The sequence below is a fragment of the Hippopotamus amphibius genome, chromosome 3 (assembly GCF_030028045.1).
Source record: "Hippopotamus amphibius kiboko isolate mHipAmp2 chromosome 3, mHipAmp2.hap2, whole genome shotgun sequence".
Taxonomy (NCBI): domain Eukaryota; kingdom Metazoa; phylum Chordata; class Mammalia; order Artiodactyla; family Hippopotamidae; genus Hippopotamus; species Hippopotamus amphibius.
In genome coordinates this window covers 20,414,358-20,426,481 of record NC_080188.1, presented here as the reverse complement: position 1 = coordinate 20,426,481, position 12,124 = coordinate 20,414,358, and the positions used below count along the sequence as shown (strand labels likewise).

The following is a 12,124-nucleotide window of genomic DNA, read 5'->3' as shown; positions in this document are numbered from 1 at the left end:
AAATAATACCATTTTCAGCAATATGGATGGACCTAGAGATTATCATACTAAGTGAAGTAAGTCAGAGACAGATATTATATGATTAACACATATGTGGAATCTAAAAAATAGTATTTATGAATTTATTTACAAAACAGAAACAGACTCAGACATAGAACACAAACTTATCATTACCAAAGGGGAAGGGAGGTAGGGATAAATTAGGAGAATGGGATTAACAGGTACACACTACCATATATAAAACAGATAAATAACAAGGATTTACTGTAGAGCATGGAAAATATATTCAGTATCTTGTAATAACCTATAATGGAAAGGAATAGAAAAAAGAATATATATATATATATCCCCAAATCACTTTGCTCTACACCTGAAACTAACAACGTATTGTAAATCAATTATACTTCAGTAAAAACAAAATAAAAGAAATAGCCTATGTAGGGAATTCTTTTGTTATGGTATGTTTTAGAAAGCAAAAATGCTGCACTGAATCAGGCTGAGCAATATGTGAAGCTATGGAGCATTTTTATTTCTTCAAGGATGATAATATTGGAGGATTGTCACCTTTTTAATAAGAAAATGATAGCAGGTGTAGGAGTGCATCTACTTGGATAATTATAAAGGAAGATGCGACTCTTGATCTTTAGGCGTGAAGTTTTAAGGGAATTTTACTGAAGGCGTTTTGAATTATTCAAACAAAAACCAGTACACATTGCCTTATGCTAGGACAGTGTATAAGGTGCTTCGGAGACAAAAGTGAGTGAGCCCTGGGCCTGCCTCATAGATAGTCAGTGTTAGCATACTGTTCCTCTAACACAGAAGAGGGATCAATAAATTACATCTGAGGGGTTTTAGAGAAAGTAGGAGAGAGGGGATGACATACTATGTCAGGGCCACGGTTCTACCTCTGAAGGATCTGAGCCACGTCCAGAACATTTAGTTAATGACTTCCTTGGGAAAACTCAGTGTTACATACATTACATACAAATGTTCATACATGTGCTTCTGCTGAGGACTTCGGTTTGTTAAGATGCTTTTATTGCTTGGTTTGAAGTGGGCCTGTTTTGTTACAGGCAGAGGTGGTGAGTGAGTTGTTTCAAGAAGGGGATTTGTTATCGCCGTAAAGCTGCAGGGCTAGGAGAATTTAATTTACTCATGAAATTTAAAAATTAAGGTACAGCTTCTACATAGGGAAGAGCACAGATCTTAAGTGTACAGCTGGATGAGCTTTCCCATGTGTGTGCACCTGTGTAGCCATCAGCCAGATTAAGACCGAGAACATTTCCATCCTTCCTGCAGCTTTCCTCTTGTCCCTTTCCGTAGAGTATCCCTCCCATTGTACCTGTCACTGTAGCTGAGCTTTCCCTGTTTTGAACTTCACATACATAGAGTCATATAGTATGTGATCTTTTTTTTTTAATAAATTTATTTATTTATTTAATTTATTTATTGGCTGTATTGGGTCTTCGTTGCTGCACGCGGGCTTTCTCTAGTTGCTGCGAGCGGGGGCTATTCTTTATTGTGGTGCAGAGGCTCCTCATTGTAGTGGCTTCTCTTGCTGTGGAGCACGGGCCCTAGGCGCGTGGGCTTCAGTAGTTGCGGCACATGGGCTCAGTAGTTGTGGCTCACGGGCTCTAGAGCACAGGCTCAATAGTTGTGGCACACAGGCTTCGTTGCTCCGTGGCATGTGGAATCTTCCTGGAGCAGGGCTCGAACCCGTGTCCCCTGCATTGGCAGGCGGATTCTTAACCACTGTGCCACCTAGGAAGTCCCCAGTACGTGCTCTTTCTTGTCGGTGGTCTAGTGCTCAGCCTCCCATGTTGCTGTGAGTAGCGGTAGTTCCTTCTTTTCCACTCTGTGTATAGTCCTCCATTGTGCGAATATACTTCCACTTATTCACATTACTGTTGGCAGACGTTTGCTTTCCCGATATTTGCCTATTGAGAATAATGGTACTGTGAAGATTCCTGTATATGCCATCTGGTAGACATGTACCGTGCACTTCTTTTAGGTGTATTCTTAGGCATGGGACTGCTGGTTGTCCAGCCTCAGTGGAGCCAAAGTGGTATTCAGGTTACACCCCTGCCGGCTGTGTGTGATGCCACCAGCTTTTAAGCCTGTTAGAACTCGCTGTGTTCCCTGCCATCGTTGACAGCAACACCATCCCCACTGGCACCAACGCTGGAAACCTTCCTGCCTCTTTAAGGTTCTTTTCTTTTGCCTTATCCAGGTGGGTTATCACCAGGAATGGCCAGTCTTCTGAGATGTCCCAGGAAGCTGTTTTCAGTCCCCAGATGTCTTCCAAACGAAGAGCTGAACTTCCGCAGTGATAATAAAGAGGGTCTCATTAGGATTCGCTGTTGCGTGGTTCGATTGTGGGCATAGCGGTAAGGGATGGCACGTTGTGCTTTAGAACTTCCTGGATTCTCCTTAATGGCAAACAGGTAGCGGAGAACTGAAGCTTGAGGTTACAGAGTGCGTGTGCACAGGCCCCCTGCAAAGTTAGGTGCGTACCCGACGGATGAATAGCATGCTAATTGTTATCCTGCCTTGGAGAAAGCCTGATAGAGTTGTAGCTTCAGGCACTATGTAAGACCTAGCCTTTTAAGCTGGCAAAACACTGATTACTATTTTTAGTTCAATTTCTATCCTTAAAAAAAAAAGGTGGTATACTCCTTGCTACTCCTGGATGGTTTTATGTATTTTAATTAATGTTGTCTTATTACATTTGTGCCCTGAGGCTGCTTTAGTAAAAGATGTAATTTCAGAAGGCTGATGAAATTAGATAGGTCTGACTGGGAAGACTCTGTTATTCATATTTATGGTTATAAAATATGTCAGGTACATCTGTGTATGGCATTTCTGAATTATAAGCACACAGTGTTCTGAATCCATTTGTCTTGGAGTAGTTCAGACCAGTGGAGCAATAGTAGCTCTGGTTTAGGGGTGATTTTGTTGTTTTTGGTGTTAAACATGTCTTTACATTTTTCCCTTAGAATCTCATCATGCAGCGATAAAGTGAAAGTGATTCTATAAACCAAGCACACACAGCCCTCCCAGCTTTATTACTTTATAGTCAGACCTCACATATTCTTGATTGAATTGGCATGAGGTACGTGACCAGGTAGAAATCAGCTTTATTTGGGCCTGAATGAGTAGTCAGCTATGGAGCATGGAAAATATATTTTTAATCATTTGCCAGAGCTGAATGCAATTAGTCTTGCAATAAAGTGAAAGGCAGTTCTCTGAGAAGGAAAAAATATCTTGAGTGAGGCTTGAAATAAGACATAGTCAATAAAGAGAAAGGCTATAATAAACTATTATGATCAAATGCCAAGTGCAGTTTCTCATTAGTGGGAGTTAAGAATTAACATATAAGATGTCACAAAGCTGTTGAACAGTGATTATACAGTATCTTTCCTACCTTAAAGGTGAGGGCCCTGAAATCCTCTTGATGGTAGAACTTGAGGTCGCAAAATTTAAGATCCTAGGAGGAAGGGAAGAGTTAGTTAGAAGTATCAAGATAATAAGTGAATCTCAGGAACTTTGTACACAACTTCAAGTTTCTCTAAAATCCAATAGCCGTGTGCACTTTAGAAACCCCATGCCTAGTTTCATTGTGATAATGTGTATTCCTTTTGCCCATATTAAGAGGCTTTTGTTTTATTCAGGGCCTAGTCTCCTATCCAAATAGTCAGTACCTTCCGTCCTCCCACCCCTGCCCCCTTTCCTTTCTTCAAGTATTCCTGTTCAGTCATTTCCTGTTTCATACCAGGCAGTATTTTAGGCTTTGAGGACACATCGAAACAAAGTCCTCGCCCTCATTAATGGGAGGTGGATAGTGTCTCAGGGATGGGTTTTCCTGAAGCAGACGCTGAGATGGAGTTTAGGGAACAAAGTGTTTATTTGGGATCAACATGGTGAACAGAGCAGGGTGGAAGGAGGTTGGGCAGAGGAAGAAGTTGAACTGTGATGCAGATGTGACAGAGCTCCCACTGGCTTGCCAAAGAAATCTGGAGTGAGCGTGGATTACCTGGCGGAGGTTCCGGCACTGAGCGATGCCCTCACTCCTTTCAGGTGTGTTACCAGGTGTGGCTGCCCCAGGAGGGGTGTGGCCTCTGGCAGGAAGCTCTCTTTGTTAAGGCTGACCAGCTGACCCTGAGGAGCTGGGCCCCGGAGCCCATCTACCTGCAGCGGCTCTGCGGGTCTTAGCTGTGGCTCTCCCAGTCTATCACAGTAAGTGTTTAAAATATCTGGAGGTGGCAACACAATGATGGGGAAAGCTAAAGCTTGGGAGGGGAGTGGGGAGTGTTGGAGGGAGGAGAAGGCCTTATGGAGGTATTTAAAGAGAGATCTAAAGGAACTGAGCGTGCTGGCGCAGAGCAGACCGGGCTGCGGGAAGAGCCAGAGCAACGGCCCCGAGGTGGAGTGTGCCTGGCCTGTTGGGGAAACATCAAAGGGCCCAATGTGTGAGTCGAGGTACACTCATGTGGGGCCTTTGGGACATTGCACGGTGTTCACCTTTTGTTCTGTGTGAGGTGGGGTATTAGTTTGCTAGGGCTGCTGTAATAGGGTACCACAAATTGGGCAGCAAAACAACAGAAATGTATTGTTCACAGTTCTGGATAAGTCCACAATCTAGGTATTGTAGGATTGGTTCCTTCTAATAACTGTGAGAGAGACTCTGTTCCATCTCTCTCTCCTTGCTTTTGTTCGTTTTCTGGCAATATTTGGCGTTCATTGGCTCGCAGGTCTCAGCCTTCATCTTCACATAGTGTTCTCCCTACATGTGTGTCTTTGTGTCCAAATTCCCCTTCTTTTTTTTTTCAAATTTCCCCTTCTCATAAGGACACTAGTCATATTGGACTAGGGCCTACCCTAATGACCTCATCTTAACTGATTAATCTGCGACAACCCTCTTTCCAAATAAGGTCACGTTCTGAGGTGTTGGGGGTTAAGATTTCAACTTCTGAATTCGTGGGGAAAACACGTTAACCCACAACAGGTGGGAAGCCATTAGAAGGTTTTTGAACAGATTAATAATGTAATAATTGGATTAACGTTTTATAAAGGATCACTCTTGAGGAGATTAGAATGAAGGGAGGAAGCAGAGGCATCGCTGTAACTGAGGCAGGAGAGGATGTTCGCTGTGCCAGGTGCGAGAGGGGACGTATTGAGTGGTCAGGTTCTAGAAATAAGGAAGAGCTGTTATTCTGTTAGATTAGATTAGACGTGGAGAGAAGAGGGGAGAGAGAGAAAGAGAGGAAACAAACACAGAGGCAAGGATGGCTCCTGAGCAGCTGGAAGAATGGAGTTGCCAGGTACTGAGATGGGCAGGGTTTTGGGAGGGGCCAGTTAGGTGGTAACAGAAGGAATTTGATTAGGGTTGATGTTTGTGATGCCTGTCAGACACTCCTGTGGAGAGGCTGAGCAGGGAATTGGATAGATGAGAGATTCTGGAATCCAGAGTTCAAAGATGAGAAGGGACCAGCAAAGAAGACCCTGGAAGGAGGCGTCAGTGAGGTAGGAAGTGAACCCAAAGAAAGAGGGGGTGGGATTTCAGAAGGCATGTAGTGAGTATGTTTCCAGACAAAGTAATCATCCGGTAGAAGAAGGATTCAGATTGACCACTGGCTTCGGCACCATGGGAGCCATTGGTGATTTTGACAAGAGCAGTTTTGATAGAATGACAGGGGTGAAAGCTTAATTGAACTCAATGGAAGAGAGAAAGTAGAGACTGTAAACATAGGCAGCTATATTTACATGGGCCCGTGTTCACCCCAGAGATGCAGAGTAACTAGGATGCTAGAAATGGGAAAACCTTTGGGAAACCTTTATGTAACTGCCTCAGAATGGAGGTCAGGCACGTCTCAGGGTCCTTCCCCTTTTCTTTTACAGGGTTATTACTCTGCTCAGTAATAACAACTTCATGCCAGAGTATGTAATGCCAGCCCCTCCCAGACAGGTTCTAGCGCCTTTCCTCCTAACAGGATACTATAGTAATACTGAGTTCTTGAGGGGCAAAGCAGTGTTAAGGGTATATAGGATTAGTCATGAATTTATAAGGGAAGAAAAATTTGACCTAAAAGGAAATTTATCTGGGATTCACTTGCTTGAATAAAGAAAATGAAGAAATTATACATGATTAGCCCTCAGGATAATTTACATCCAAAAACAGTTTTAGTAGCATCTCAATTTCCTCCTTTGCATATCTTAAACTCAAGAATTATGAGTAGAGTATAAGTAACATACTTGAATATCATGTCCTCTCATCTTCGTAAGGAAGCAGAGGACCCCAAAGGGCAGCTGAAAGAGTCAACGGAAGGGCCTTGAGTTGTAGCTGCACCCCCTCAGTGACTCAGTGAAGCCATTAGGGAAAGCTCTGTACACCTGCTGGGAATTGAATGTAGGTGAAGGTATGAACTTAAACGTTCAGGGAGACCTGTACAATTTCACAGTCAAAGGAGATATTAAATGCTTTGTTTCTACAAGTTCATATTAGGACTGAATCTTTTAAACATAAATGATAGAATTAAATTTGATCATTGATGTCCTCCCTCCTTTGAAGGGCACACCTATTCTTTTAACTCACAGAATTCGCAGATGTGATTATTTTGTGAGATAAAAGGGATTTTTTTTCCTTCAGAGATTTATTCCCTTCTACTGAGTTCACAGAGGAAAAAAAGTGGGGAGGGGGATGGAATTAAACTGCACAATGAGAGAATAATTTTAGATTTAATAAAAGGGACGCTTTACCTGATGAGGCTGGTCATGGCTTCTCTGTGGGATTTATAAATCACTGCCTTGTAGATGGTCAAGGTGTGGGAAAGGCAGAATCATCAGGAGACTTAAATGGGGGTGGGGAGGCCACTTGGTCTGTGGGAAGGTATAAGAGAGCACCTGGGCAAGTTTCACTCTTTCAAAGACCCTCGAGCAAGCAAACCAGCACAACCCCACCATTCTGCAGGTTTACTTAGGCTTGTTCAAGACCCATGGGACCACGATGTTTGAAAGCAGTTGTGTCCGTGTAAGAGATGGTGAGGTGAAGACAGACATGCAGCTTTGTACAGATTCACAGACCCAAACCTTTGCCCTCAAGACAGAAGATTTCTTAGGGTTTTGTCCATTCCTCTCGTTATTGTGTCCTTGCAACTTTCCTTTTTGTCTTATCTGAGATTGGCCTCTTAAATGCAGCAGTGAAATTTAGGTGGGAAAGAAAGAGGAGGATTAAAATTAGTTGAGTACTGTTTCTTTTTTTTTTTTTTAGTAAATTATTTATTTATTTTATTATTTTTTGTCTGTGTTGGGTCTTTGTTGCTGTGCACGGGCTTTCTCTAGTTGTGGTGAGCAGAGGCTACTCTTTATTGTGGTGCGTGGGCTTCTCATTAATGTGGCTTCTCTTGTTGTGGAGCTTGGGCTCTGGGCTTCAATAGTTGTGGCGCACACAGGCTTAGTTGCTCTGTGGCATGTGGGATCTTCCCGGACCAGGGACCGAACCTGTGTCCCCTGCATTGGCAGGCAGATCTTTAACCACTGCGCCACCAGGGAAGCCCTTGAGTAGTGTTTCTATTAAATCCTGTAATGAGTTAACGTTATGGAATACTGTTTTTGTCTTCTTTCCCCACGAGGCTGAAAAATATTGTCGTTTCCAAGATAAGATTCCCAGGCTGCTGTCTTCCTTTCTTCTGAATTTATATATAATCTTGCATTATTAACCCTTTGCAGCTCTTTTTCATGCCAGTGTATGTGTTATGGGAAACTTTAAATAAAGCCAGCTGTGTGAAATATTCATAGAATCGGTTTTCACTTGTTTAAAGTCTTTGGTGATTTATCTTCAGGGAGTGTTAATACGGCAGTAATTCTGTATTACATTTCTTGCACCAACATTTAATTGATACTATATTTCATGAGGATTATTGCAGGTTTATTGCTGTAGTATTTAGAGTTGTGGTTCTGTGCTAGTAATTCAGAGGAATAGGATGCCTGAATCTGTTGTTTCCATTTTAATTATGTGTGCTTTTAAGCTGACAAGTTTGAGAAGGACCGATAACTGTTTAAAAGACCTGATGGACAAAAACCATTTTGGTGGAGTAGACCTGGGGATACTTTGCTTGTGGATGTCATTGTATGAGCCTATTTTTTTTTAATGGTGGTACATAAATTTAATCTATATTCCTTTTTAAAATGATATAAAATTGATAAAATCTATATTATTTTGGTGGGTATTGGTGGTTGCTCTATTTCTTAAGATACATGGGTTATCTCAGACTGTGTGAAAGGCAGCAATTGTATTGCTTTTTAAAGCAGGTTTTTACATTGTTATTCTGTTCTAGAAACTGCAGTAGTTTTTCAAACCACTAGGATACCAGTGTTCTTACTGTGCCGTTCTCATTGGAACTTCACACAGTAGGACACTCAGTAGGTGCTCACTCTTATATTGAAAGAACAAATAAATGTCTGTGCAATGAAAAACATTTTGTCGAGTAAATACACAGATTGCCGTGCACTAGAAATGGCACGTATATGACACAGTAGTGGGCCCTGAAGGAAGGAGAAGAGTTTGCCCATCAATTACAGTCCTTAATAAATATCGGTTTAATGAATGAAAAGCAGGAAAAGAGGTAGGAGGCAGCTCTAGGTGGGTAGAAGGGAAGAGTAAAAACCACAGAGGCTGGAAAGTACAAGGCCAGGCCAAGGCCTTGGTATGTTTTATTGGATTTAACTCAGGCAGGAGAATGTTCTAGAAGGAACCCCAGACTAGAGGTTAGCACACTTTGGTTCTTTGCCACTGAGCTGTGACCTTGGGTGGCTCTGAATTTTTGGGCCTCTGTCTTCCCTAAAGGCTTCTGTGAGGCTCAGGTGAGAAGATTTATATGAGAGTGTTTTGCAAACCGTGAAGGGTCATACCTGTGAGGTGTTGCTGTGAACCTCCATGGACGCTGAGGGTCACTCATTCATGTGTCAGCTACGTCCTGGCACCTGCAGCAGCCGTACCTGTGGTAGACAGCAGTGGGTAACAGGCCCGCCTTGCCTCCTGGGCTTTCATTCTAGTGGTGAGACAGGTTTTAACCAAACAATCCCTCAGTTTGTTTGTAATTACAGACTGTGGTAAGTACTGTGAAATACAGTGTGCTAGTGGCTCATGTAGTCTGGTTGTGGGATCTGAGGGTTACCCTGTACTGTGTGGACTCATTGAGGTTCTTGTAGGGAATGACCTAAACCCAACATGGCTTTAGGACCTTTCATCTAGTGGATAGGATGGATTGGAGCCTGGGAAAATACTCAAATGAAGCTGCTGTCATATGTATCATACATCTGTCATAGGACATATATATGTCATTATATTTTGGAATTATTTTAATGTTTTAAATGTTTAGAGTGTTGATATTTTTATGTGAGATTTTCTAGGGTCTTGATGTTTGTTTGGTTTTCATTTGGTATATTAGTGAACATCTATTTTTAGTTAAACATAAAGTTATCATAAAATATTAATGAGCACTCATAGGTTCTTGCATGTGCCGAAGACACTGTGCTTAGTGCTTTATATATGTTGACTCGTATTAATGCTCAGCAACCACATCAGGTGCTGAGACTATGTTATCCTCATTTTGCAGATGAGGAGACTGAGACTTGCTCAAGGATATACAGCTGGTAAGTGGCACTTGGACCCAGGCCATCTAGTTTTGAGTGTATGTTCTTAATTACTTCATTATTACCTTTTCACTTAAAAAGAAAGAATTAATTTAACATTCTATAAGAGAAGATAAAGATGCCAGTAAAGCAGTCTTTAAATACCACTGTGAATCCCTTGTCTCCATATATTTCCTTCATGTTTTTAAAAAATTTTTGCTAATTACAAAATAAGGAAGAAAACCTATTTTAATGCAAAAATTAAAAAAGATATATATTGTGGTTTTATTCAGTTTGCCAGATGGAGTTATAAAAGTTTGGTAGTCCTTGACATTGCTTTCTAGGCTGCACGTCTCTCCAGTTTTTTCCTTTGTTTCATAACCAGAATAACTATCCGCCCAGTCGGTGAGTGTCCAGATCTGTCACTGCAGTAGATTTTATGTTTGCCTTTTGCCTTCCCTTGCCCATAAGAGCTTCAATCCATTTCAGTTGTGTGTTTAGTTCTAGGGCAATAGAATCTTAATGTGGGTAGCACCTGTGGTGTGTACGTCTGCTCACTCCCTGAGATCACAGACGGGGACCCAAGAATTAAGGCAAACAGGGTCATGGTACTAATTACTGGTAGAGCCACAACGGGAGGGCAGGACCTGGAACATCAGCCCAGTGTGCCCGCACAGCATGTTTAGACGTTGCGGGTGGAGGGTAGCGGCATATGCTGTCCCAAAATATGACTGTAGGAGTTTAGGACATGCCACCTCTGAATATGCCACTTTGATATATTGATTAATTTGAACTGTAGGCACTTGAAAAACAATAAATGCAGGGAGAGGCTTTGTCTGAACTCGCCTTATCTGCCTGAAAACAGATCCTCCAAAAGGAACCTAGCTGTCATAGATCCCCACCCCAGGAGTTTCGTCAACCAGGGAGGATGGACTCTTATCACAGGAGAGGAGACTAGGAGACACCACCCCCAGACAGACTTTGTCACAAACTATCATACGTCCCGCCTAATTTTCTAAGGGCCATTCATCTTTCCAAAAAATCATTTACTTTCCGCTTAAGAGGCCAGCTTCTCTCGCCTCTTTCCCTGTTAGGATGGTGTTTAAGTCTGAATTCTAAGCCACTTTTTGAGTTACTCATTTTCCTCTGAGTGTCTTCCATGTATACAAAGTATACATGTTAATAAGTTTCTGTTTGTTTTTCTCTTGTTAATCTGTCTTTTATTACAAGGGTTTCAGCTAAGAACTCAGAAGGGTGGAGAGAAAATTATTTTTCCTCCCCTACACGGTCCTATGGCCCCCACCCATTTTTATCATATTATTTCCATTCTGTTTCATTTGTGTAATATAATTGACAGTGTAATTTTGTATTAATTCAGCCAAGTTCCAGTGCTTTGAGGTGGGGGTTGGACTATTCGTTCAAAATGAGTTTTTGTTCAAATTATTTCAATTTAAGTATTAATACAATCTTAAAATTTTTTTTCCCTATAATTTTAGTTTTTTCAATCCAGAATGCTAAATAGGACTTCCTGTGTTAATTTCCCTCATCACACTATTGTGCTTTTCATTTGTTTTGCTTATTTTTCCTAACACTAAATTAAAACTTTAATTCTGAGCTGGGGGCCAATGTGGGTAAGCTACAAAAAGTCTGAATTCAGAATTAAACTAAACCTGTGGCTTTGGATTAGTTTGGTTTATGGTTCCAAACAATTTTGTGTATTGATATTAAGAGAAAATGTTTTGCACTATTTCATAAAGGACTTTTTATATATTGCTTTTTGATCCTGCGTTTGTTTCCTTGACCTTTGGGGAAAAGTCCCCCAAGGGCTCTGCTTTTATTTGGTTAATGCTGTTAACTGCTAAAAAGGACATTCTCTGTAGGAATTGGGTGTGGGTGTAATGTTACTAAAAAGAGACATATGTTGTGTAATTTCACAAATTGTTTCATTTTCTTTATGTGGTTAGAAGCTCTTTTTGGACTCCTTATGCTTTTTGTGATTGGTGTGTCTTTCTATACATTGTATTCTGTCCCCATTTTATCATCTCCCAGTTATATCTCAGTCATAGAAACAGGAGGCCAGAATCTCTTGAATATTCTGTGCAGAATTTTGTGTTTACAGGATAAGCTCTCTTATCTAGGATTATCATGACCAGCCGCTGCTCAGTTGAAGTGGAGAAGTGTTAAAAAAAAAAAAAAAAGCTACATTTATAGCTTAAGCATTTTATTTTAAATTCAAACATATAAATGTACATCTGTTTGCTAATTTCTGAGGTAGGGCCTGATAAGTGGTTTCCATGTTGTTTTTTGCACATAAACCATAACCTGTGATACCTAGTCTACCTGGTTTTAGGTTTAGCTCACTGTAAAGAGTTTTAGGAACTTTAGGATACTCGTGAACTACGAGCATAGAATCCTTCCAGATTTTTCACTTTGCCTCCCCATCCTCTGCCACTTCTTCATGCCTAATATAACAGCAGTTATTTTAGTGTTACTC

At 41.3% G+C, this 12,124-nt stretch overlaps 1 protein-coding gene across 11 annotated transcripts in view; it reads left to right on the top strand.

Annotated features, from left to right (window-relative positions):
* The window catches only part of APBB2 (amyloid beta precursor protein binding family B member 2), a 360,089-nt gene that overhangs the window by 25,067 nt on the left and 322,898 nt on the right, over nt 1–12,124 (top strand). The window contains exons 2-3 of one of the 11 annotated variants that reach the window (XM_057729819.1): nt 2,231–2,387; nt 4,078–4,236. The exons of 9 other annotated variants lie outside the window; for them this stretch is intronic. The gene's annotated coding sequence lies outside the window, so the exon portion shown is untranslated. The remainder of the gene's footprint in view (nt 1–2,230; nt 2,388–4,077; nt 4,237–12,124) is intronic. One more of the 11 variants, XM_057729820.1, reaches the window with a different exon arrangement.